The sequence below is a fragment of the Felis catus genome, chromosome B4 (assembly GCF_018350175.1).
Source record: "Felis catus isolate Fca126 chromosome B4, F.catus_Fca126_mat1.0, whole genome shotgun sequence".
Classification (NCBI taxonomy): domain Eukaryota; kingdom Metazoa; phylum Chordata; class Mammalia; order Carnivora; family Felidae; genus Felis; species Felis catus.
The window spans coordinates 84,755,064-84,781,615 of record NC_058374.1 but is presented as its reverse complement, the minus strand read 5'-3'; positions in this window follow the sequence as shown (position 1 = coordinate 84,781,615).

Sequence of the window (26,552 nt, the reverse complement as noted above, 5' to 3'; positions counted from 1 at the left end):
CTCAAGTGCCAGATACAAATGAAAGTTCTGATATGGGGAAATAATGACTGATGTACTCGATTACTTGCTGGGAAGATCTTCCCTGGGGCTCTCCTGGCCGGTATAGACAAGAAGAGCAGTGTGTCTGTGTTCCCAGCAGCCACAAGTCACACCTCCGCTTTCCAGTCCTCACTCCTGCTCATGTCACTAGACCTGTATCTGTAGATACTCTTAGGTTCGGATTCTCCTTTCAAGAATTACTTCCGTAGGGCACCTGGGTGGCTCAGTTGGTTAAGCGTCTGACTCTTGATTTCTGCTCATAATTTCAACTCAGGTCATGATCTCCTGGTTGGTGGGATCGAGCCCTGTTGGGCTCTTTACTGACAGCGCGGATCCTGCTTGGGATTCTCTCTCTGTGTCCTTCCCCTGCCTTACTTACTCAAAAATAAATAAGCTTTAAAAAGATTATTTCCTTGGCTCCTGACTCAAGCTTGGCTCCCATCCTTCTACTGCAGGGCTCTATAGACTCTCTTGATCTCAGAATTCCCTTTCTTTTGGTCTTTTCTCACTGATCGACCCACATGAGCCTGCAATCTTTCCCCTCATCTCTCCCTAAAGCACTGACCCCAAACACATGTAATCTTGAATTCTATGAACTACTTAGTTGGCTTTTACTTTGAGAACTTGGTATAAATACAGATATGATGGGCTTACCAATTCATTCGTTCTTGTGTGGGGAATAGAAATATGTATGATTAAAAAGCTTGCTTCCCCAGCCAGTCCTAATGTACATTTAAGTTTGGAAGCTACACTTTACACGTCATTACCACATCAGTTTCCCCAAATCATGGTTCAGATCGTGCCAAGCTCCTGCTCAAAATACTTTAATGTTCCTCCCAGGCCTACAAATTAAATTCGAAATTCCCAGTCTGATACACAAAATCACCATAATTTGGCCCCAACAATGATCTACTTTTCTTACCATCACTGCCATGTATGTACCATATACCCCAGCCAAACCCTGCCAGGACGTTCTGCAAGACTTCAGGCCTTCATCATTTAACAAATACCTTGCCCTCTACCTGGAACACTCTCCTCCAACCTCCATCAGCTATTGATAACCCTCCACATCAGGGCCTTTCTCAGCCCTCATCCTCCACCTTCGCGCCCAGATGGAATCTTTATTCAGTCAACAAGTATCTACGGAGAAGCAACTATGTGCCTGGTGGCGAGTAAGCAAGCACTGGTGAACAATGCCTCACAAAGTACAGCCTTCATGGAGCTTACATTTTTAGCTGATTTATGCCTTTGAACTGTTACTGCACTTTGTTTATGCTTTCTTTATGACACCAACCTTGTATATATTATTTATGTGCATGTCCTGTGTCCTCTCTGAAACTGTCAATTCATCCATTGTGCCCTTGCAGCATCTGCCGTAGGGTTGTACACATGGCTGGTGCTCATCAAAGTGTTATTGGACTGAATTGAATTCCTCCACAGGGATGAGCACAAAGTTGATGCTCAACACTGATTGACATTAGGTACTTCAACTACTGCAGATCATTCTCTGCAATACAGAATAGGCTTTGTGGATACCAAGGCAGAGAAAAACAGGCAAAATATAAATGTGTTTTCTCAAAATAGCCTTAATATTAGAAGAAGGAGCCAGAACACTTTGAATTACCCTTCAGAGGAAGGTGCTGGAATAATTACAAGCCCATGTATGATTTATCAGCCTCGTTGGTGAACTGAAGATAAGAGAATATGCACAAGTTGCCCATGTCAGCTTAATTCTCAGGAATAAAGCTGAAGAGTTTCCTTTCTTGAAGCCTCAAGATAGGCAGGCCCAAGAAGAAATCATAGTAATAAAAAAGCCTTGGAGGTATGTGACTAGCCTCTAAATTCTGCAATAAATGTGCTTTGTTGAACATTAGTGTCAGCGTGTCATAACGTCAGCTCATTTGATGTGGCATAACTCCTGTAAGTCTTCTTAAAATGTCAAAATACAGGCTATAGCTCTTTTTTTTCCCATGGAAGAAATAGGAAATAGTAATAAATTTCTGCACTACATGCAGGCTGCTGGACAGGCCCGTTTCCTGGCTCCCAGGCTGGTTGTCAAGCGGTTATACCCCTGAGGAACGTGAAATGTTGTTCCGTAGGTATCCAGTGACGGGTCCCCTATGTTTACTGAAAGGCTAAAAGGCAGAATTCCCAGTGACAAGCAAGACGTGGAAGGCAGGAAACACAGGGGAAGCTCTCCTATGCAGAAAACGGTTCTGCTGACACTGTACTTCTGTGCCCAGCATTGTGTTGGGCAAATAGTAGACAATAGATACTTGCTCAGAGGGCAACGTTGAATGAAGTCTGGCTTCTTATCGCTGGAACATACAGAGGCTGGGTCAGATGCTGAAAGGATACCTTATAAACCTAAAGAGCTTATCCTTGGGGTTATCCAAGTGATGAGACTTCAGAAGAAGGCCAGAGAAACATCATTTAACATATCCTGTCAACTTTCATTTTCCAATCTATTTGGCAATATCCAATTACACCAGCAATTATAAGCTTCTCAAGGGCAGGGTATACAACTCATATATCTTGTGTAGCTTCCATTGCTCCTATACACTTCTGAGCATGCTTGATTCATGTTTATTGGCTAATTAAGAGTCAGAAATAAACAAGCAAGAAGAAATGTTTATGTCAATGCACATGGCAAACCCACAAGCCCCAAGAGAAAATAAGGCTCCGTTGGACCTCCAATGGGACTTCAAGACACAGCTGCTTCTGTTGTCTATCCCACCTTCTCCTTACTGGTTCACACCTCTACTTTGTCACCACTGGGGTACCAGCACCGTGCATGATAAAAAATAGGAACTAAACCCATATTAGGACCATTTCCCTATCTCTTCACAGGAGGCTACATTTTCTTCAACCTGTTGGATTGTCTTCTTGCATGACAAGTCCATCTTTTTGGCTAGCTCCTTAGAAGTTCCTTGAAAGCATAAGACGCCACCTCTCACCACCTTATTACCCTCCTATATCCTTTGGGATAACTAACAAGAAAAGTTTTTACTTTTCTTTTTTTTTCCCCACCAAAGATCTCATGACTCAAAGAGAAGTCTCAATCTGAAGAGATTTAAATGATTCCTTAAGAGTTGACACACTCAAAAGCATTCAAAGTCACCTAAACCTTTCTGAGAACAGGTGTCTCTTTAAGAATAGTCCCAAGTACATTCTACTGACATCATCAGCAAGATTGCAAACTCTGGTGTCCCAAGCTACATCCTCTAATTGGGCTAGGTCTTCGATTTGCATTCAGTACCTCAACTAGCCAAGGGTATATTAAACAAGCATGGTGCACCAAGATAGTGAAGTAGCTACTAGATTTGTCAGGACTTGCAAGGGTAGAGTGGCTTTGTGAAAAGACTCCCAAGATTAAAGGAAAGAGAAGACCCTGTTTTCAATTCTGATGAGTCAATTATTAACTATGTCATCCAGGCTAAGTCACTTTACCTGTGTATAACCCTCTTATTTCATGTTTTAAAACATTGTTTAAGAGAGAGAGAGAGTGCGCACAAGCAGAAGAATGGCAGAGAGAGAGAGAGAGCGAGAACCTTAAGCAGGCTCGATGACCCTCCATGCCCATAATAGAGCCCAATGTAGGGCTTGATCCCACAACCCTGGGACCATGACCTGAACTGAAATCAAGAATTGGACACTTAACCAACGGAAACACCCAGTATCTCCTAACCCTCTTATTTCAGAGTGAACCTGTGTCCTCCAAATTCTCATCAACCTTCTTAAGATTTTTTGGGGTTAATGTATATGAAAATGCTTTGAAATGTTAACCACATATAAGGCAATGAATGGCTTCACTCTGATATTCACAGAGATGGGACCACAATCCTGTAACTACTGAACTCTCTTCATTCATGCAGTTGTTCATTCATTCATTCATTCAGTCAACAAATATGCATCAAATGCCTGTGTGACAGGTTGTGTTCCAGATTTAAGGGATATAGAAGTAAACAAAACAAAGCCCTTGCCCTCATGAAGCTTACATGCTAGTGGAGACAAACAATAAGATAAATGATATGAAACAAAATGAAGTATTGTTGAGAGTAGGACCTGATTTTGGTAGGAGAGTATGCTATTGCATATAGGGTAGTCAAGGAAGGCTTCTCTGATATACTGACATCTGGGCGGATGAAGGAAATGAGGGACAAAGACATGGAAACATCTGGAGAAGCAGCATTCCACACAGAAAGGACAGTGCAAAGGCCCTGAGAAGGGAGTGTGCTCAATGCCCTCGAGGAACAGGAAGCTGGTTTGGTGTGGCTGGGGCCCCGTGACTGAGGATCATAGTGGTCAAGGAAACAGTCTGGTGATAAAGGGACAGGAACTACTCAAAGTATGGACTCAATATTGTCCTGGGTATGATAAAAGGCATTAGAGTGCTTTGAAGAGAGGAGAAACAAGGACTATCTGTCTTTGGAAAGGGCGCTCTCAGACTAGAGGGTCAATCATTAAAGAGCAGGAATGAAAGCAGAGAGACCATTTAAAAGCATTTTCCAGCAATGCAGCAAGTATTTGTGATAATTTGGATCAGGGAGGTGAAGGTGAATATCTTTTTAAGATAAAGCCAAAGGATTGCTGATGCATTGGATGGGATATGAGGTATAGAGAATAACATGAGTGAGGACTGATTCCAAGCTCAAAGCAGGTTTTCTTTTGGGAGTGAGGGAAGGAGAAGACAGGAATCAGAAAGATCTAACTTAACATTTATTTTTCCTAAAAACTGATTCATCGAGCTCCGAATATATGTGACATAATTTCTGACCTCAAAAGAACTTACAACCATTTGGGAAAGTAAGACCCAAATGAAAAGTGGGGAAAGTTAAGCAATAATATTTAAACAGCAAATTAACTATAAATCTCATAGTTTGAAAAATATGTGTCCAATTTTATTTAAAAAATAAGCAGTACAGTGTCCAATGAAACTATCTCTGAATGGTTTGTTGAGGCCAAGATTAAAATCTAAATTCTTCTGTAATTGTGCAGTTTGGGGCCAGGTAACCATAGTGGCCAAAACAATACAAATACAAAAGTTTACTTTTTCTAACTCAGTTTGGTTTGATAGACCTGGATTCAAATAACAGCTCCATCATTTATTTAAAAAAATTTTTTTTAAGTTTATTTATTTTTGAGTGAGAGAGCAAGTGGGGGAGGGACAGAGAGGGGGGGGAAGAGAGAATCCCAAGCAGGCTCCACACTGTCAGCACAGAGCCCCATGTGGCACGCAAACGAACCGTGAGATCTTGACCTGAGCCAAAACCAAGAGTCAGACACTTAACTGACTGAGGCACCCAGACACCCCACAGCTCCATCCTTTATTAGCAGTGAGACACTGGGCAAGTTCCCTACATGCTCCAAGCCCAGTTCCCTCTGCCAATTCTGAATGATCATGCTGGCTAGCTCATGGACCATCCTTGAAGATGATGTACATGTGATGGTACATGGGACACGTGGCTCTCAGGATCCAGCCTTTGCCACCATTGCTGTTACTTCCTCTGCAAAGACTCCCGAGGGCTCCGCGAGTGTGCCTCACTCATCCGAGCGCTTACTAATCAGTGTATTCTTTGCAAAGACATATCCGGTCTACGCTACGAACCGCTCAATGGCAAGAACCATTTTTATATTCTTCACACTCCCTAAGTGCCCGGCACTGTGCTGAGTGCCAGAAGAGTGGAGGATGCCTTTGCTCCTTGACACGCAGCAATACGGTATGAGGAGGTCTGCCAATTGGCATGCGGCAGTGCATTCTGGGAGCATTTGCTGATTGACCAGCAGCAATGCAGCGTGTGGTGGAATGCTACCTAAAGCGTACAGGTGAGGAAAAATGACACGAACCTCACAGCTTTGCCCTTCTTCAGTTTACTAGTTTGGAAGGGCTGCCATCACTGAGCACCAAGCCCGAAATGGGGTTGAGTCCTCCTGAGGGCTGTGGAGGAGAATCTGTGCCAGGCCTCTCTCCTCCTTTCTGCTGGCTTTCTGGCAATCTTGACATTCTTTGGCTCATAAAATCATTGCCCCCATCTCTGCCTTCATCTTCACATGGCATTCTGTGGATATCTGCGTCCAAATTTTCCATTTTCATAAGACTACAAATCAGACTGGATTAGAGGCCCACTCTACTTCAGTATGACCCCGTCTTAACTAACTACATCTGCAATGACCTTATTTCCAAATAAGGCCACATTCCAAAGCCCTGTGGGTTGGGACTTCACCACGTGAATATTGGGGAACACAAATCCACATCACAGCCTTCTGCATGCTTTCTGTGTCCAGAACCCTGGCTTTCTCTTGCTTTCCTTCTCTTCTGGATACAGCTCAGTTTTCTAACAACTATTTAATAAGCCGACACCTGAGTCACCTATGGCAGCACTCGGTATTCTTACTACTGCTGACTTGCCACCTTATAGTTCAGGTCTTGTGCTCTGGAAGGAAGGAAGTTTTTTTTTTTTATTTTGGTCACATTCTAGCTTATACAACATAAACAGAACAACTTGTTGGAAAGACCCTTTGATGACCCACTCATCATTCCTACACTCAGGTCTTGGCTTATGTCGCCTTACTCATTGACCTTTCCTCTTGGCAAACTGCTTCGCACAGAGTTTCCCTCTCCCTCTAGCACGGCCCCCCCACAGAGGATCCCACATGCAGGCCGTGCATAGAAATCATGGGCACGGGCACCGTGGAGCAAGGTTAATGAAGAGCAGTTTTAATTCCATGGTCATCTCCACTTCACTCCTCTCCATTTATATTTTCAACATATGGTTGGCTTTTTAATGTCGCTTTAATGTTTTCTCTTGTATTTAATTATTTAAAGATTTAATAACAAACTGCTGAGAATCAATCGCACACAAGGGACACATTTCTTTGAATTCTTGCTCTTTTTTTTTCTGCCTTTGCATGAGAGTTAATTTAAGTCGCTGGAAGCTAAAAGCATGAAGCTAAAAGGGGAAGAGAACAACTTAAATGCATTCAGAAAAGGATATCTGTAGGTGAAATCAAACTCTCAACAACATCTGATATGTATCTCTTATCAGCAGTGGGCAATAGAGATAACCAAGGAGCCCCAAAACAAATAACTTTAATTCCATTTTCTGTCTAATAATGTAAAGCCATGGATTTTCTTTTTAAAACAAATTCCTTTTGGGATTGGTTCCGAGTGTTAGGGACGAGGAAATGGAAGGAGAAGTACTGCTGGAGGGCTCCAGTCCTGTTATTGATGGAGAAAAATGAAGTTTTTAAATATCACTTCTAGAATTGTAAGTGGCTTGTTGCCTAACACTTTAGGAGCTCCTTTCCTCATTTCAAACGATTACCTGGATGGGCTAATCCATTTAGGAAGATATTCAATTATTGATATATTCTACCTACATGTTTTGAACGACTAACCCCGTTAGATAGCGTGCCAGGTACTACGGATCCAACCGGAAGAAACACCAACTCCCTGCCTGCCTTCACAGCCACTCCCAGCCACCCTTGGGGAACAGAGGTAACATAAGGCCAGTGACAAGGCAGGTGCACTGATGTGGGAAGTAAGATGCTGTGGAGACCCAGAGGAAGGGCCCCTAACCCAGGTTTGCAGGAAATGGGAAATGCTTTCCAGAGGAAATAACTATCATGAGATGTGGAAAATCACTAGGAGTATGACTGATGAAGAATGTTCGGAAGGATACATAATGGACCTTATGGAGAAGGTCCCCTGCTATTTAGTCATTTCCTATCTGTGCATTGTAAAGAAGAAGAAATTAAACAAGCATTTAACAAATAACACTGGGAGCTTTTGCAGAAGGTAGACTCTCATTGACTTGCTATGGAAAAAGGCCCTCTGGAATTCTCACCAAATGCCTGGGTCTGACAATCTGATGGCTTGCTCTGGTTGACATTGCTAAGAAGAGAAACCCAAGGTTGCATCTGCTGACCATGGGGTTCCCTGGATCAGAACCTCTAAAACTCTTGGAATCCCAACTTTTGGACTGGCTGAAAAGCAGTCCAGAAAAAGAGTGGAATCTTCTAATTTTGAACTGAGGGTTCACATTGCTCAACATTCATTTTGTGCCAGATTCCTTAGGCTCTCATATTCCATTTTTACTCCTATTAAAAACTGATGCTTACTTGAAAATCAAGATGCAATTATAAGTGTATACCAGGGGTGCCTGAGTGGCTCAGTCAGTTGAGCGTCTGATTTCAGCTCAGGTCATGATCTCACAGTTTGTGACTTCAAGCCCCACATCGGGCTCTGTGCTGACAGCTCAGAGCCTGGAGCCTGCTTCCAATTCTGTGTCTCCCTCTCTCTCTGACCTTCTCCCCCTCACACTCTGTCTCTTTCTCTCAAAAATAAATAAACGTTAAAAATTTTTTTAAAAAAAGAGAAGTGTATACCGAAGACTATTACACGCCATTATGGGTTTTTTTCCCAGACTATATAAAATATATAAAGTTCATTTCAGTTAACTTCCTTGTTTCAGGGGGCATTGTTTATGAAATATACAGTTTTAAAAAAAAACTGAGCAAATAAAACTTTAGTTTTTAATATTCAATGGTGTTGCTCCAGAATCTAATTATTGAAAATGTTAGTCATTGCTTATCATCCTGAGCACTGTGACAAATCTTACCATCCTTACAGTTCACCGTCTTTTTTTTTTTTTTTTTTGCCAAATGAGACCAAAGAAACAATGCTGTTGGCTTTGCAAAATGTTCCTTTCATAAACATGTGTTATTTCAAAATACCATTTATCCCCAAAGGATTTTTTTGAATACCTACAATATGCCATGAGCTATTCTAGAGGTATAGTGACATAAGACAGATCAAAACCACCCAAACAAAAAACTTTTTATTTTGCTTGGGGAGATAAAACAAATGAATAAAACAAAATATATGATATATTAGAAAGTCACAAGAATTGTCAGGAAAAATACAGCAGGTAAAGGAATAGAGAAGGCTGGAGTGGGATTGCTATTTTAAACAGGATGGTTGGGGGACACCTGGGTGGCTCAGTTGGTTTAGCGTCCGACTTCGACTCAGGTCATGATCTCATGGTTCATGAGTTCGAGCCCTGCCTTGGGCTCTGTGCTGACAGCTCAGAGCCTAGAGCCTGCTTCAGATTCTGTGTCTCCCTCTCGGTCCCTCCCCTGCTCACATCTGTCTGTCTCTCTCTCTCTCTCTTTCTCTTTCAAAAATAAACGTTAAAAAAATAAATAGGATGGTTAGAAGGTAATGCTTAAGCAGTCCCTGGAAGGAAGAGGGAGAACAGCCATGTGGTTATCGGCAGGCGGAGTGTTCCAGGCAAAGAATATACTAGAAAGACCCTGGGCTGGCCTCGCATGTTCCAGGAGCCTCAAGGAGGATGGTAGCTGGAGTAGAGTGAACAAGAGTAAACAAGGGTCAGATTATGTAGGACCCTACATGCGTTGGAAGGACATTTTGGCTTCTACACTGGGTAGGAGGGGAAGCCCTTGCAGGTTTTGAGTAGAGGCATGACAGGCTGGGACATTGCTCTGGCAGCTGTGTTGAGGATTCAGCCCAGGGTGACGAGAGTGGACATAGACCAGTTAGGAGGCTACTGCAATAAGTCAGGCAAGAGATGATGGTGGTCTGGGCCAGGGTGATGGTGGTTGTCATGCCCGGGGGCCAGATTTGGGATTAATTTTAAAGGCAGCTCCAATGCATTTGCCTGTATGTTGAAGGTGGGATGTAAAAGGAAAAGAGAAGTCGCAGTGACTCCTAAATTTTTGGCCTAAGCATCTGGAAGGATTCAGCTGCATTTAACTGAGCTGGGTAGAACCCACATAAGACAGGTTCGGGCCAATTTTTCTTAGAAGAACACAAAAATCATGCCAGTATGCTTTCTCTTGCATCTCCTTAAAACTATGGTATGCATTTTCAAATTTTCAAAAATGAATTTTTCCCTAGTACAAATTGTTGTAGATTAACAGCATACCTTGTCTAGAAAGAACTTACCGACAAACGTACCTTAGTGGAAAAATGAAAATCAAAACCAAAATACCTCCTTCAACAACAATGGAGATTTACTCTGTCTTTATTCATAGCTTCTGCCCTTTTGCCATTTGCCATTGACATTTCTGGCTGGAGCTGAAGAAAGGGCAGATATTTTCTTAACCCTAGAAATTTCTCTCATCACTTCCTTGGACATGGGCATTTTCAAAGCTTACTGAGGGGCTCAGTCTGGCCTAGGCTTGACTAGGAGGTGAAATAGAAAGCAAAGGTATCATATCGCTAGTCCCATCTTACCAATGGGCCTCAATTCTACTGTTCTCTATTCCCACTAATCCTAAACTTCCTTGAAAAATAAATCTAAGTGACTCAAACCCATTTACAATCTTTTTCTCCAATTCCTTTCCCTGATAACTCACTTCATGTTTATTCTTCTCTTTGTGTAAAATAGTTCTGCCTGAACTATCCATTTACTTTCATTTTCTGAAATGTTATAACACTCTCTATTCCTTTTTCTAGATCTCTATTCTGTTCATTTCATCAAGCTCTCTCTTAAACCTGAAAATCAACGTCAACATGATCTTCATCATCTTCCAATAACATATGTTAACAAGAACCCAGAACACATGACCAACTATGGCACAGAAGGAAGGAAGGAAGGAAGGAAGGAAGGAAGGAAACACATGAGTGATAAACTTGAAGGCTTACTTTTGCCTTAATACTTCAATGATAAGTCAGTGCATATAGGACCCTCAGTTCCAAAACATTTTCCTTCAAAACATTGCAGAATTGTCATATTGTTGTTGTTATTATTATTATTATTATTTTAATGTTTGTTTATTTTTGAGAAAGAGTGCAAGTGGGGGAAGGGCAGAGAGAGAGGGAGACAGAGGATTTGAAGCGGGTTCCACACTGACAACAGAGAGCCCCGTGTGAGGCTGGAACGCATGAACTGTAAGATCATGACCTGAGCTGCAGTTGGATGCTTAACTGACTGAGCCACCCAAGTGCCCCTCATTATTTTTTAACATCCTGTGTGACGATTGAGCATTCTGCTATTAGTCTCATTCCTGTTTTTGTAAACAAGTTTTTCTTTCCCTTTCTCTTACAGTATTTCTCTTTACTTTTGTTCTGATGTTTCTCTTTTTTTTTAATTTTTTTTAATGTTTATTTATTTTTGAGAGACAGAGACAGGGCACGAGTAGGGGAGGGGCAGAGAGAGAGGGAGACACAGAATCCAAAGCGGGTTCCAGGCTCTGAGCTGTCAGCACAGAGCCCGACGCGGGGCTCGAACTCATGAGCTGTGAGATCATGATCTGAGCTGAAGTCGGAAGCTCAGCCAACTGAGCCACCCAGGCGCCCCCCGTTGTGATGTTTCATAATTATGTTCCTAGGTATGTCTCTTTCCCGGTTTGTTTTAATTTTCCTCCTTCTCTGTCAAGTCTTTGTTCATATCAGGAAATCTGACTTCTATTTCTTTTCCTTGCTCATTTCTCTGTTTTCTTCTCTCCTTTAACTATTATTAGACAGATTGGCTACGTGAGACATTTCTTCCAAATCTCACCAAAGGGGCAACCATTTTCTCCCTTAGCAGTACAGAAGTTTCTAATCATAGAAACTCTGCAGTGGACAGGGGAATGTGAGCAAAGACAGAGCTTGCCTCTGATCCTAGGAGCTCCTCGTCCACTGCTTTGTTCCACTTCTTTCCCCAGAATCGATACTCATGCTGGGTTTGCTCATTAATCAATTGCCTCATTTGTTTAAAGAACTGTTTCTGTGTTGCCAAACTGCGGCAAATGCTGATTCAGCCACTTAACAGTGGAGATGGGAGCCGCTGGGCCCATTGGCCTCTTTTTTTTTTAAAGCAAGTAACAAAATAATTTTATTTTTCTATCTGTATATAATTTCTGTAAATTTTTAAAATTATTTTATTTTATTATTATTTTTTTAATTTACATCCAAGTTAGTTAGCATCTGGTGCAACAGTGATTTCAGGAGTAGATTCCTTAGTGCCCCTTATCCATTTAGCTCGTCCCCCCTCCCACACCCCCTCCAGGAACCCTGTGTTTGTTCTCCATATTTAAGAGTCTCTTATGTTTTGTCCCCCTCCCTGTTTTCATATTCTTTTTGCTTCCCTTCCCTTGTGTTCATCTGTTCTGTGTCTTAAAGTCCTATAAGCACCACCCTAACCGTCCTTTGGCCTCTTTCTGCTTGCAAGTTTGGATCTCTGATCTAGGGATTTTTCCCGAATTCAGCTGGGAAAATTCACTCTTGAATGGTATCCAATTTCGTTTTTATGGGCCACAGGCACTCTATCAATCCAAGTCCATCTGCTCTGTGTCTTCCAGAAATTCTTTAGCATTCCAGGCCTGCTGATGGTGCCCTTTCCAAGGACTGCCAAAAACAAGTTTGTGAGGTTTTTTTACTGCCCAATGGTATGCAGTGGCTCTGCCATTTTTGGGTTCCTAGTTTCACTACGGGTTTATCTTTATTTTCATTTGTTTTTTTTTTTTTTTTTCTATCATTTCAGTGGGATCACGGAAGGAGAAAAGGCAAATGGATTTTCCTTGGCAGACATCTTGAACTGGAGTTGTCGAATTGTATTTTAATTGCTCATTTACATGTGCATCTATCTGCAGTATAATATGAGCCCCCTGCTGCTATATTACTTCATCTTTCTATACCTGCCCCTGACACACACAAGATACAAAACAGAGGTTACGTAAAGAATAAGCGGGGGGGCCTGGGTGGCTCCGTTGGCTAAGCATTGGGCTTTGGCTCAGGTCATGATCTTAAGGTTAGTGAGTTCAAGGTCTGCATTGGGCTTGCCGCTCTCAGCACAGGGCCTGCTTCGGATCCTCTGTCTTCCCTCTCTCTGTCCCTCCCCAACTTGTGTTCTCTCAAAAATAAATAAAATAAAATATTTTTTTTAAAGAAAGAACTGAATAGGGGTGCCTGGGTGGCTCAGTCAGTTAAGTGTCTGACTCCAGCTCAGGTCATGATCTCACAGGTTTGTAAGCTCGAGCCCCGCATCAGGTCAGCCCCGCTTCCTCTCCCTCTCTCTGCCGCTTGTCGATTCTCTCTCTCTCTCTCTCTCTCTCTCTGCCTCTCATTCACTTGCACCTTCTCTCTCTCTCTTTCTCTCTCTCAAAAAAAGAATCACTGAATAAATTATGTAGAATGACTATAAATGAATATTTTATTACATAAGTGTACATAAGTAAGTAATAGAAGAGTCAGTCATCTCTTCAACTTGCCGCAAAGTGATAGGAGAGGAAATTTTTTTCCATGTTCATTGCACGTCTCTTGTGCTAAGCAGAGAGGGAAACTTTATAAAGAACTCAACATTTTATGGAGTTCAAACATGGTTGCCTAGAGTGGTTGGGGAGGAGAGAAGGTGAGGAGAAGAGGGAAAATTAATTCTTAACTGCTTTCCTCAACCCGTCTTCGTAAGAGATTCTATCCCTGTCTCCTGCCTCCTAGACTGCTGACCACTACTCCTTCTGAGTTCATGCATAGCTGTGGTTCTCCGGCTACAGTTCAGTTTCCTACCCAATCTCCTTGATGGAAGTTACTTCCTAGACTCCATCTCTAAGTTCAGTCCTCAAAGTCTTTTCCTATGGCTGCCCTTCCGGGCTAAGTCACAACCATACCCAGCGCAGCCCCCTCCTTAAGGGCCATGATGCTTGTACCTATTTTTGCCTAACTTTTCTCCGTTTCATCTTTAATCCTAATAAAATTAGAAGAATAGTTCCCTCTCTCCCTCAGTCCGGGAATAATGGTAAATGCTTCATTTATTTGCAGAGGCCCCAGGAAATATAAACAGCGAGTGAGATGCAAAAGCTGTGGTGACCATCAACAAAAGAGATAAAGAAAAAAGTCCAAGAATTGAGGCTTCCAAGTTACCAGCCACTTGTCCCTTCGCCCCAAAATCAAAAGAAATGATAAATAAAGAAATCAAGGCAAAATAATTAAACCTGATTTTTCAAAGTACATGTCATGAGTAAAGAGAGCAACAAAGATTATTGTAGCACCATATGGCACAGAGCTTCATGTGTGAATAAATTCGCACATTTTATTGTTAGTTGTTCTAGCAGCTAGTGGAGCCAAACATTTCCTTCTCTGAAGAAAAGGTGCTGCTTCAGGTCATTGTGAGGCACCGAGTTTAAGGAGCTGGAAAGTATATGCTGTGAATTTCTACTTGTGGCAAGAAGTTTTGCACTGAAGTATTACATTTGGAATTCAGGATTGAATCTTGATGTATTGTTGAGATTTGCGAAAATGAGCCAGTTTGTGGGGATAAGTGGGTTGCATGATATTCACAGTAGCAAGTTAAAATAATCACTGGAGTTAGAATCAAAGGTTTGTTTTATCATATGTACTTTTTCTGGCTTTATGGTGGTCAGTGAATTTGGATACTTTCTCAGGCCTTAGGAAAAGGAGCCCTGGGGAAGTAGACTGTGGGAGAAACTGACCAGCTTTCCACAAAACCTATTTTCTCAGGGCACCCGGGTGGCTTAGGTCGGTTGAGCCTCCAAATCTCGGTTTCTGCTCAGGTCATGATCTCGCGGGTTTGCGAATTTGAGCCCCCACATCCCTCTCTGCACTGAGAGTGTGGAGCCTGCTTGGGATTCTCTCTCTCTCTCTCTCTCTCTCTCTCTCTCTCTGTCTCTCTCCCTGTCCTTCCCCTGTTCACTCTCTTTCTCTCTCTTGAAATAAATAAATAAATTCAAAAGAAATTTTTTTTAAAGGGACACTTAAGTGACTCAGTCCATTAAGCATCAAACTTAGGACCAAGTCATGATCTCACAGTTCCTGAGTTCAAGCCCCGTGTTGGGCTCTGTGCTAACAGCTCAGAGCCTGGAGCCTGCTTCGGATTCTGTGTCTCCCCCTCTCTCTGCCCCTCCCCTGCTCGTGCCCCATCTCTCTCTCTCTCTAGCTCTCTCTCTCTCTCTCTCTGAAAAATAAATAAACATTAAAAGCAATTTTTAAAAAATTTAAAAAAATATTTCTTCCAAGACCATACTGAGGCTACCTTTCTTTGAGACACAGCCTTGGTCTACAATGTACACATCACCAGTTTCATTGCACAACCACAAAATCCTCCTGTGTGTGATTCTTCCATTTCTTTCCGCATCCTCTGGTTGAGTGTAGAGAACTCTGAGTTCAGAGAGGATGAAGCCAGAATATGGAAGGAGGCTGGATCGCAAAGGTCACGTGCTAACAAGGAACTGTTACATAAATAAGAAATAAGACTCTATCATGTTTAGCCACTGAGACTTTGGGATTTGGTTGTTACGGCAGCAGCATTGGGCTTACTGATTTATTGTACTTACTTATAAGTTACTGGCTAGCCTTTCAAAATTAGAATGGGTCACTATGGTAAAAGAATTTCAAATAGTCTTAATGACCGTGGAGGTGGAAATAGAGCTAAATCAACGATGACAGGTAAACCATATACCTGGAGTGGCAAGCATTTTCCAACTCACATCAGTGACACTTAACTCTTCTGAATCCTCCCATCGTATAGGACAACGGTGTCTCCTCAGAGGCCTACATTCATCACACTAACCCCAACTAACACCCCTGCTCCAAGGCTTTCTATGTAGAAACAATCACTCGTCATTTTTAAAAAAATTTTTTAATGTTTATTTATTTTTGAGAGAGAGAGAGACAGAGTGTGAGTGGGGGAGGGGCAGAGAGAGAGGGAGACACAGAATCCGAAGCGGGCTCCAGGCTCTGGGCTGTCATGTCAGCGCAGAGCCCGATGCGGGGCTCAAACTCGTGAACTGCCAGAACATGACCTGAGCCGAAGTCGGGCACCCAACTGACTGAGCCACTCAGGTGCCCCAATCACTCTTCATTTTGAAGGATCTTGGACAGCTATTTATTTATTTATTTATTTATTTTCTGTCAGCCTCCCTCTTGAATGCCAGCTCTATGACAGAAGAGAACTTGCTGGTCCTGTCACTTCTTAGCACCCAGAAATGTGAACGCCTGATCTATAATCAGACACTCAATGGTAATTTTTATTGAATTAATGAATGACCCTTGATGTCCATGACTGAAAAAAAAAATCGTATTATTAGATTCTTCCTCCTGCCAACAAATATTAATGCGACTTAAAGCAAGACATGAGTCGGTGTCCTTAAGGAGCCAATGTCCAGGTGAAGAAAGACAGGACCTGACAGAGCAAAGCACGACAGATAATGAATGATAGATGCTGAATTTAATTAAGGTGACAGAATTCAAGTGTTTATAAGACTTCAGAACAAAAGAATAAGCGGTTAAGGAAAATGTCATGGGAAAAGTATCATGAGTTAAACCTTAAAGATTCAGTAGGAATTGACAGCCTAGACCGAGTGAGATGTGCTTACCTTAATGGAGTGGAGGAGAAGGCTCACAAGACATCTACTAGAATGGAGGGAGAAATTGTTAGAGCCTTCATTCACTTTTTGTATTAAAAACTGGGCTTCACTACTATTTACCATGTGAATTAACAGTGTTCAAGCATCCAATTTATAAAATAAACAAGCACAGATTATGGGGGCATGTTTATAATCAGAAAGTTTAAAGATTATTTAAATTAAGAGGGTACTTTACCGAGTTATGCACAAAAGGGCATAACTGTACCATATTTTGGATAGCCCAAGGGGCATGTAGAAGTGAGGTGTAAGTTCAAGTTAGAAGAGAGGGCTGTGGTCAAATTATGAGGAGCATTCAGTGTCAGTAAGAGTATTTATGTTTTGATTATCGACTCTCTCTCGACAACATATGCCTATGTGTCCACTGCTCTCACCTCCGTGATTGCCTGCCTCAGACAAGCCTCCTTCAGTTAGTCTCTGAGTGACTGCAACACCTCCTAACTCCTCTCCCTGCCTCTATGCTGGCCCTACCCTACTCATGTCTGTTCCCCACCTAGTAGCCATTGGGATATTTTAAAAACTGTAAATGGGATCATTCCACTCCCTTACTCAAAATCTTCGAATGACATACCATTGCACTTAGAATAAAAGCCAAATTTCTGCCGTTTCTGTGTGATCTTTCTCCTTCTTCTATTTCCGTATCATCATATATCACTTCTGCCCCAGCTCCCTATACTCAAGCTGTGTCGAGCCTTTTGTTTTTCCTCGTGCATGCAAACTCTTTCCTGCTACAGCATCATTGAACTAGCTGTGCCCCCTGCTGGGAGTGTTTCTCCCCATGGATGCATGACCCACACTTTCTCACCTTCCAGGCCTCCTCTGTGCTAGGTACTTTCATTTGTACCTATCATTAACTTTATCATCCCTGCAACACAGTGAGGTAGGCAGAGTGAGAAAGGATCGACTGAATTTAAAAGGTACATATGCATATATGCATGTGTGTGTGTGTGTGTGTGTGTGTGTGCGTGTGTGTATTCATTGATTAGTTTACAGAGTACTTTAAAATGGGTCCATTTGATCCTACCTCCATTATGTCAGGTAGAAACAGATTTACAGAGGAAAGAAATGGAACCAGAAAGCTCGTGATTTCACCAAAGTCACATAGATGGTAAAGTGTTAGATCAAGGATTCAACCAAAGTCATTTGACTTCACAATCCAGTGGCCACTTTTACTCCATATCCCAAAGCAGCAAAGACAGTTTCAAGAGTGTGAGGAAAGTCAACACTATCTTAGAGACTCAGCAAAGAGAAAATGTACTGATGAGGAGGTCAGGAGTGGCTTCTGATAAGGCGAGGAATCAACCAACACATTTGTTGCATTAAAACATTCACTAAATTCCTATCATGTACAACACACTGACCTAAGCCAAAAGCAGCATGGAGTGGTTCCTATTCCCTAAAATGGAATTTTCAGAGACTAATGGCAACTGAAGTCAAATCAAACGAGGACAAGGCATAACGCTCTGAAGAAAGAGAAAAGCAGGCCTAGAATTTCCAATTCTCTGGGAATCTGGCTGTGAAAGGAGGAGGCACCAGCTCGGTAACAGGCTGGAAGAGCCAGTTAAGTAAAGGTTGCATCAAGACTCAAGGCAACAAGCAATTAGGTAGATTTCAGCTTCTTTAACTTGACATTGTTTTGTGGCTTTTTTAGCCTACATTAGGAAATTTGCATTTCCATCTCAGGCTTCCAGTTATCAGCATTTTGGTGGGGTCATCAAACTGACTTTTCCTAAGGGTCTCTTCTGGGAGCAGATGTCAATATTGAAAGCTCAGTATTCAGAGAGGGATGAGTTGGGCTCACAGAAAACGTCCTTCTGATGACTGATGCTTTCGCTGCCTCAAGTTGGCAGAGTGACACATTGACCCAGAGCCTCCCGGGATTTGGCTGATCCCTGGGAGTAAGATGAGACCTTGGGCAGCCTCATGAATAACTCTGATGGGGGCAAGGAGCATTTGATAGACGCCTGATTGCCTTAGTGTGCTCACTGGTCCTCTCAACACCGAGGAGGGGAAAGCAACTTCCCCGAGTCTAGCTACTTACTCCAGAACAGGAGAAAGACTCTTGAGTTTAACTCAAAATCCTGCACTAGCAGATCTGAAGTCCATTTACAGCGGGTGCCTCCTTAGCATTGTCTCTAATGACCCATACCAGCCACCTTCGAGGTTCTGCATTTGAAAGGCATTCCTCAAGAAAGTTGGTAGATGAGAAGGTGGGTGGGGGCAAGGCTAAAAAAAAGGAGATAACTTAGGTAACTTTCTATTGATTTCCTAGTAGAAAAGATGAAAACGTGACAAGGCAAGAAGCTGAAGCTAACAGCTAGATACGCTGAAGGAATGAGGTCAGGACAAAACAAAAGTCAGCCTATGGGGTAAGAGGTCAGTGACTAGACAGACACAGTGGAACAAAACCAGGAATACAGTAGGCTAAGTCAGCAGATTTAGAAATTGTACATTAATTGAGGGAAATAATAAATATTTTCTTTTTTTTAAGTTCATTTATGTTGACAGAGAGTGAGAAACAAGTGGGGGCAGGGGGCAGAGAGAGAGAGGGAGAGAGAGAATCGCAAGCAGGCTCCAAGCTGTCAGTGCAGAGTCTGATGCAGGGTTTGAACCCACGAACCGTGAGATCATGACCTGAGCTGAAACCAAGAGTTGCACACTTGACCAACTGAGCCACTCTCGGGGCCCCTAAATATTTTCCACAAACTACATGCCAACGTAGAATTCCTGGGGAAGCTCAGTACTTAAATATCATGTGTCTCAATCTGGGTCTTGCTCTAAAAGACTTGTAACGGGTGCTGCTTCCTGACTCCGGCCCAAAGCCTTCCTGTGTCTTGCTTATCTTTAATTCCTTTAAATTTTGATTTCAGATTCTTCCAAGCACCTTGGAGGTTGTCTTCTTGGTGTTCCACAGATCCTATGCTCACGTAGGTCTAAAACGTTGGAGGAGGAAGGTAGGTACGAACCTCTATGATACATTCCAATGGAGTTTTTCCTGCAGCTTCCCACAAATGCCCACTTGCTACCCTCACCTTGTTCATTTTTTCTCACCTCTTTTCTTCTGTCATATTTTCCCCAGAACTCACCAAGTGGAAAAAGAAGTAACCTCTGGTAGCCATGAGAGTAACAATCAAGCACTCTCCCAATTGAAATGAATCTGACATTCCTCCCGGTCCGTACAATCAGCATGAACCAATCATACTTTGGAAATTGTAGTTATAACCCATTGATGTTATCTAAGTTGAGGGTTTGCCTTTTCTTAAAACAGCGTAGATAAGTAAGTTGAATATAGCATTTTAATGGATCCAAAAATGGCTCCCTCTAGGTAACATACTAAGAAAGGACAGGGTGTAATTCAGTGGTTCTCAGCCCTAGATGCCCTTTTGAAAATTACCAATGTGTGGCTTTTAAAAAATACCAATACCCAGCCAGGTCCCACTCCAGACCAGTTAAATCACAATACAGGTTTCCCACTATCCAATAGCAGAGCATTGATATGAAGCCTTTTGTAAGCTGAAATGGTATAAAGTGAGCAGTTACCATTACTTAATATGGAAAATTTTTTCAAGATTCCCAAACACTCCAAAAAACTTTCTTAGGCTTCTCTGATGCCTTAGCACACATCTTGCTAACAGATGTGCAAAATAAATCGAGATAAAGCACAGATACTCACAGACACATTTCAAAGCTGTGACAACTTAATACTGAGATGCTGAGTATAGTTCCGGGGAAGGAGATTGGTGGGTCCACTGTCACTGCTCTGGGTGTGCTCTGCCTCTATAATGGCTTGCCACAAAATAAACGAAGCAGGTTGAGGAACACTGATCTCATACTCAGAGGAATAGTAATGTAATAATTGGGGCATTGGGGTGGCTCAGTTGGTTAAGGGTCTGACTCTTGATTTCGGCTCAGGTCATGATCTTGTGCTTCATGAGTTCAAGCCCCACATCAGGCTCTGTGCTGACAGTACGGAGCCTGCTTGGGATTCTCTCTCTCTCTCTCTCTCTCTCTCTCTCTCTCTCTCCCTCTCTCTGCCCTTCCCCTGCTCATGCTCTCTCTCTCTCTCTCTCAATAAATAAATAAATAAATAAATAAAACGTTAAAAAAAAAAGAACTGGATGCTAATCTCTGCTCTATCACTCATGCTGTGACCTTGAACAAACCACCTAGTCCTTTGGGTTGAGTTTCTCCTACCATACAATGTCGATGGCCCCCTTCTCTCTATTCCCTTCTTTCACTTGGACTAAATCCCCTACAGATATCATCTGGCTTTCAAAGTTTATCATTTTTAATACCTACAAATGACTCAAGTGGGATTATCTTGGTTTCTCAGATCACAGAAATATCTCATGACAAAGGCACTAAAGTGATTAAGGATGATAGACTGGAAACAGCTGGTAGGCAGCCAGGGACTTAACGTGAGGAACTGAGCTGGAAGAAAGAGCCAGGCGTCCCAAATGTCAACCTTCCATGGGCTTAGGAGGAAACTAATAAGAAAGGAAGCACCCAGTTTGTTGACAAAACAGTTTAGCTGTGGTAGAGTTCTGATGGGACAATATCAGGATATGGCTGATTCTGCTTTTAAGTTTCCAACCCTACCCTTTGCAGGAAATCGACAAACTAAACTTGAGAACCTGGTCTTCTTTTGTGTGAATGCTGTATCTAACACGCGCCTACATACCTGTTCAAATATACATAGTTACATATGTTATATATCGATGTATATATTCATATATTCAATGCAATTTTTCATTAAACAAATATTTATTAAATATCTATTGTGTTTTACACATTAATATGTTTTACATATTGAAGACACAGTGTATACAAAATAGTAAAATGATAACTTACAATGATAGCTTACATTGTAGTGGAGAAGGCAGACTATAAAAGATAAAGACTATGCAGACAAATTACAGGAAAAATATGCCAAAAGTGTTGGCATGCGGATATAGTTTTAGTTGGGGAAGCAGAGAGAAAGATAATCCCACGTATCTTATTTGGAGTTAGATGCAATTACCTTAGGTTTCCATCTGTGAAGCGAGGATTGTTTGCCTCCTCAAGGTTTGTTGGGAGTGTTAAGTGAAGCTGTGTATAGTCCTTGATGAGGTACCTAGAAGATTCTAAAGGACTCAGTAGAGAAAGCAAAAGGAGTAGTGGAGACTGGATAACTGACCCAGAGTCAGCAGCAGGTTAATAGTATCACTAGACCCTGAACTCAGAGCTTGAGACTTCACATCTCAGCCCCACAGCACTGTGTTTGCAGAGTGGTTCTAAAGCTAAGTTATAGCACTCCCACTGTATCCGTGGCAAAAATGGGAGGTCTACAGAGGCAGGAGTGGACTGTTTGGTCCCCACTATAATCCAGAAAGTAGTAAGGACTCAAATAATATTTGTAGAATATTAATTGTACTTACTACTCTAATTTCTAAAGGTAACCCATAAGATTCAACATTATTAGCCATGGAAATGCTGCATCTCTGTAGGTATTTAGTTTTATACCATGTGCTGCACAAGACTCGAACATGTTAAATTAAATTAATGTTTTGCTTATTGGTTTAGTTTACTTTAGATTATATGAGAGTAAGTGGATTTCCAGGTTGAAATAAGAATGTAAATACTCTTATTTTAAATAAGCATTTACCTTTTTCCAGCCCTTGTCCTTCACTGTGGTGTTTCAATGCCCAATCTATTTTCTCTGTATGCAATGAAGATAGCCTTATATTTTACTCCCTACTTGTGCTGTTTCCATGTCTAAGCTCCCTGTCCACTCTTCAACCTCTTGCTCCCATCATGGACACCTCTTTTTTGAGGATCACTAATGCCACTTTAGGACCTCAGTTCTGTCCTATCCTCCTTGGCTTCTGGGCAAGCCCTTGGACCCTGACGAACATATCAGTCCTCTTTTGAGACTGTCCGCTCTTCTGGTTTTCAGAAGGTTGGACCTTTGGTTCTTTATACTCTCCTAGTCCTCCTTCCCTGTCTTCCTGCATATATCCTTCTTCTCTCTCCCTGCTCCCTACACGTTGTCAACCGCCAGAGAGTATAATCCTTCTTCCTCGTCTCGTCTCCTTTAGTTAACCTGTTGTTTTTGCTTTAATCATGACTTCAATTATCATCTTTGTAAGGGATTCCACTACTTTGTCTCCTGATCATACTCCAGGATGGCTTCCAGGTCTACATTTATATGAGCAAGACATTTTGGGGGGCATGTTTCTCTGTTCTCTTATATGTAGTAGCTCCAAAATAGAATTCCTTATCCTCAAGTCTTTTATTCTCCACCGTCCTCTTCCTCTTGCTGTGTTCCTCTGCTCATGGCATTGCTGTCTCTCTACTTACCCAGGCTTAAAAACTCCACACCCATGACTACTCATTCCTGTCCTTTGTTCCCATATGCAATGAGCCATCGGATCCAATGCACTTAAGTTCCATGTTGCTTCTCACTTACCATCCCTTTCTTCCAACTCCTTCTGTTGTGGTCAACATTAACTCTTATCTACACCCTGGCCTTATAGCAGTTCTCAGCCTCCCCCTCATCCTCCAGTCCATCCTTCACGCTTAAGCAGTTCTAATTGTGTTCCTCTCCTTCTGTTGCTTCTGGAATAAAGCTCAAAATCTTTGCATCTAAAACTTTTAACAATCTGGCCCCAAATACCCTTTCCCACTCAATTTTCTATCTTTCCCCTGTCATGTGCTATGTTTCAGTTGCACCAAATCACTCCCCTTACTCAGACTTACTGCCCTGATGTTTTTGCCCCTATGGTGCCTTCCACCTAGAATGCATTGTCCCTAACTTGGCCCACCAAATCCTTCTCCTCTTCCTTCAAGGTGCTCCTTCAGGAAGTTTCCCCTGGTTCTTCCACATAAAATAACATTTTTCACTTCTCTGCTTCATAACAACCTTATCTGTTCCTTTCTCATAGCTCTATCGCATTATCTTTTAGTACAGTTGTAACTGTGCATATTGTAGAGACGTTTATCATGTGATTGCGTGGCTCCCTTCCTGCTACTGTTCATTGTATTGACCTAGTATATCCTCCGTGACTGTCTTATCACTTCGAATATTGCTCACATGGCCACCCATCTCAGCAAGCCTCCATCATGCCCTCTCGGTAAGCCTGGCTCCCTTTTGCACCATAGTACCCTCCCTCCGAGGGAGAGTATCACCAAATGCCCAGCACTGCTCACCTTAATAATGACTCTCCTTCAATAAAGGATGAGAAATTTCAGTTGATGCGTCATGTTTACATCTCCCATTTCCATTTCACTTAAAATTGCTAATCATTTCTTTTTAACCACCACTTTTCCCATCAACCTCAAAGATCTTCCTTTTCTTTAGGCTAAGATCCTTAGAGCAGGCTGCAAACCTGGGAGGGGAGGAGGGGTGGTGGGGACACCTCTCTTAGAACCTTTTTCTTTTGCTGTTAGAAATGCGCAGCAGCCCTGCTTGATTGTTTAGCTTCAGGGCTGAGAATTCAAACAAATTCCCTCGCCAGACAACATTGTGTATTTACTTAGCAGCAAGGAGAGCATTTTCTAAATAATTAATTGCAAGCTCAGGATCTTCCTGAGCTGTATTTAGTTCCTGGAATCCACCCTGAAGGATCCTACTTATTTATAACTGTCACCATAGCTATCGATCTGTCTCTGTATGCTTTTGAGTTTTCTTTCTGTTTTTCTCTAAAGAAAACAGAAAAGGAATTCTCAGCCGAAGTGTATTTTTAAAGATTTATTTTGATTAGTCAAAAACAGAGAATCCGAAAAAGCTTTTCCCTGGGATTGCTAATCCTCCGAATGCTCACATTTGAATTTGTCCTTGGCATGCTGTTTCTCACATTCCTGCTCACAGGGTCTCAAGTCCTTTGCCTGAGCATGCTTTCTGCCTTTGCTTTTGTTTGGGGGGCTTAGGATATCAGACTACAAGTGGTACAAATTTTGAACAAAGCAGGCCTCAGTTCAGGGGAGATTTGATGGGCCGTATCAAAGCATACCTGTGCACACGGTAGTAAAATATTTTCCCACCACCTTCTAAATTCTTTTGGGTCAAGTCAAACTTACAGGCCTAAACTAGATAATAACTTCATATTAGCTTTATGACAAATAACTACTCTAAATCTACCCAGAATTATGTAGGTTGTTTTTTTTTTTTTTCGATATTATATTATGGCAACAAAATACGTTGTTAGAACTTGCAAGAATCACTGTAGCAAAACAAAGGCTCATACCTGATATAAAAGACACAGGATATCAGTGATGCTCAGTTGCCCAGAAATGGAAATCATACAATTCCAGAACTGTGAGCGATCATCAAAGCCATCCCTCTTAGGAAACTGAGGCTCAGACAGGTAAAGGAGCTTGCCCAATTATTTTATTAGTGTTGAAAGTCTCATGACTCATTTAAGTCATGCCATTAAACCAAACCACATCTAATATCATACATACGAGGTGAGCCTGTTGAGATTTGCCCAGAGTTTATCAGAGAAACCAGGTTTTTAAGAAAACAAACAAAAAAATCTCATCCACTGTTGAATAAAACCTCTTATTTGGCGTGAGGATGGAAGAAGGATGATATGAAGCCAAATCAAAGTGATCTCCAGCTTGAAGGCCTCCTAATCATGTATTAAAATAAACAAGGAATAAATTTGCTACCAAAAGGTCTTTCTTTGTTCTCCATCCTTGCATTTCTTCTCTCTTCTTCTTGTTTCCAGCCCTTTCTTTCCCTCTCCTGCTGAAGAATCCAACCAAAGTTAGTCAGTTTCTCTCAAACAATCTAGTAGGGAGACACCCGCCATTTATGTTTAATGAATCAGAGAGCAAATGTGAAGAGTTGCTCAGAGCCAGCTTCTGGGGATCTCTGCGAGAAGTGTGCTATCAGAGTTCAAGAGCCATCAATGCAGCTGGCAGCCTTCTTCTCTTCATTAGAGATGGATTCAACCTGATTGCATACGTATTTTGCATGGTTGCTTAAAGTGACTTAGTTTAAGTAGTAGCACTCCATGGCTGAGCTGGCAGAGCCCAGTGGGTGAGGACCAAAGACTCAGGTCTTGACAAAACTTCTCATCTCCATGGAGATCGAGGCTGTAGGAAAGCTCATCACACATTCTTATTCACTCTCCTCACTGTCCATACACTGTCCCCCATGGCTTTTTCTCACCACTGAGTTTCGTCCAGTCAACTAATTGTATGCTCTTCTGAGGCCCAAAAGTCCCCAATTAAATGATGCCAGAACTGCTGTTTCGGGTTTCAGTTTTCTATATACTGTACAACTTTTAAAAGTTGTCCCACAGTGAGACCTATGCAAAAATGACAGCCATGCTGGTGTTCCCTTGAGCAGAACCCAATGCTGGTTTGAGTTCTTTACCATTTTATTTCTCTTTCCCAACCCAAGCTGGTGTTTTCTCTACAATGCAAACGTTCCAAGGTCTGTGTCTTATCCAACTTTTAGCCCTTGCCCTAATGCAGTGGCTGGTAAACAGTAAGTATTCAACATGTTTGTTGAATGAAGGAATAAATAAGGACTGAGATTCTGCTACCCCCCCCCCCCCCCCCCACACACACACACTCCCTTTGAAGCAGTGTCTCTGGGTTTCTCTGCATCTATCTTCCTCTGCACACAGGACACTCCTCTCATCTCTGCATGTTTTCTGCAGACTTTCTCACATAGTTTTACAAGCATCTTTTGGCTGCAGATTCTGCCTGTTTTCATACTGGGGCTGGACATTGAGTTTTTTCCAGCTGGGTCTTTTTTTCTAAGGCAACTAGGAATGTTTCTAGTGGATATATCATTAGAGTGATTTTTCAGCGGCTAACCAAGCTGTCATAGGAATTTAGCACTGCCAAATAATAAAGCTCTTTGACACTACTCGTCCTTCTTCTTTTATTTATATAAAATATTTAAATGTTTCATTGTGCACTTAAAACAGCTCCAGAAAAGTCTGAGTCGATAGAGAAATTAATGAGGCTTTGTTGGGAGAATGCAGAATAATATAATCCTGGAAACATGAGATTTTTCTCAACTTCATGATTGCCTTTAGAACAACATAGTTTTCTGTATGAGCAGCTTGGACTGTTAGAAATGGCATTAGTGACAGGGGCGGCTTCATTGTTTTTTCATCACAGGTGGCAGA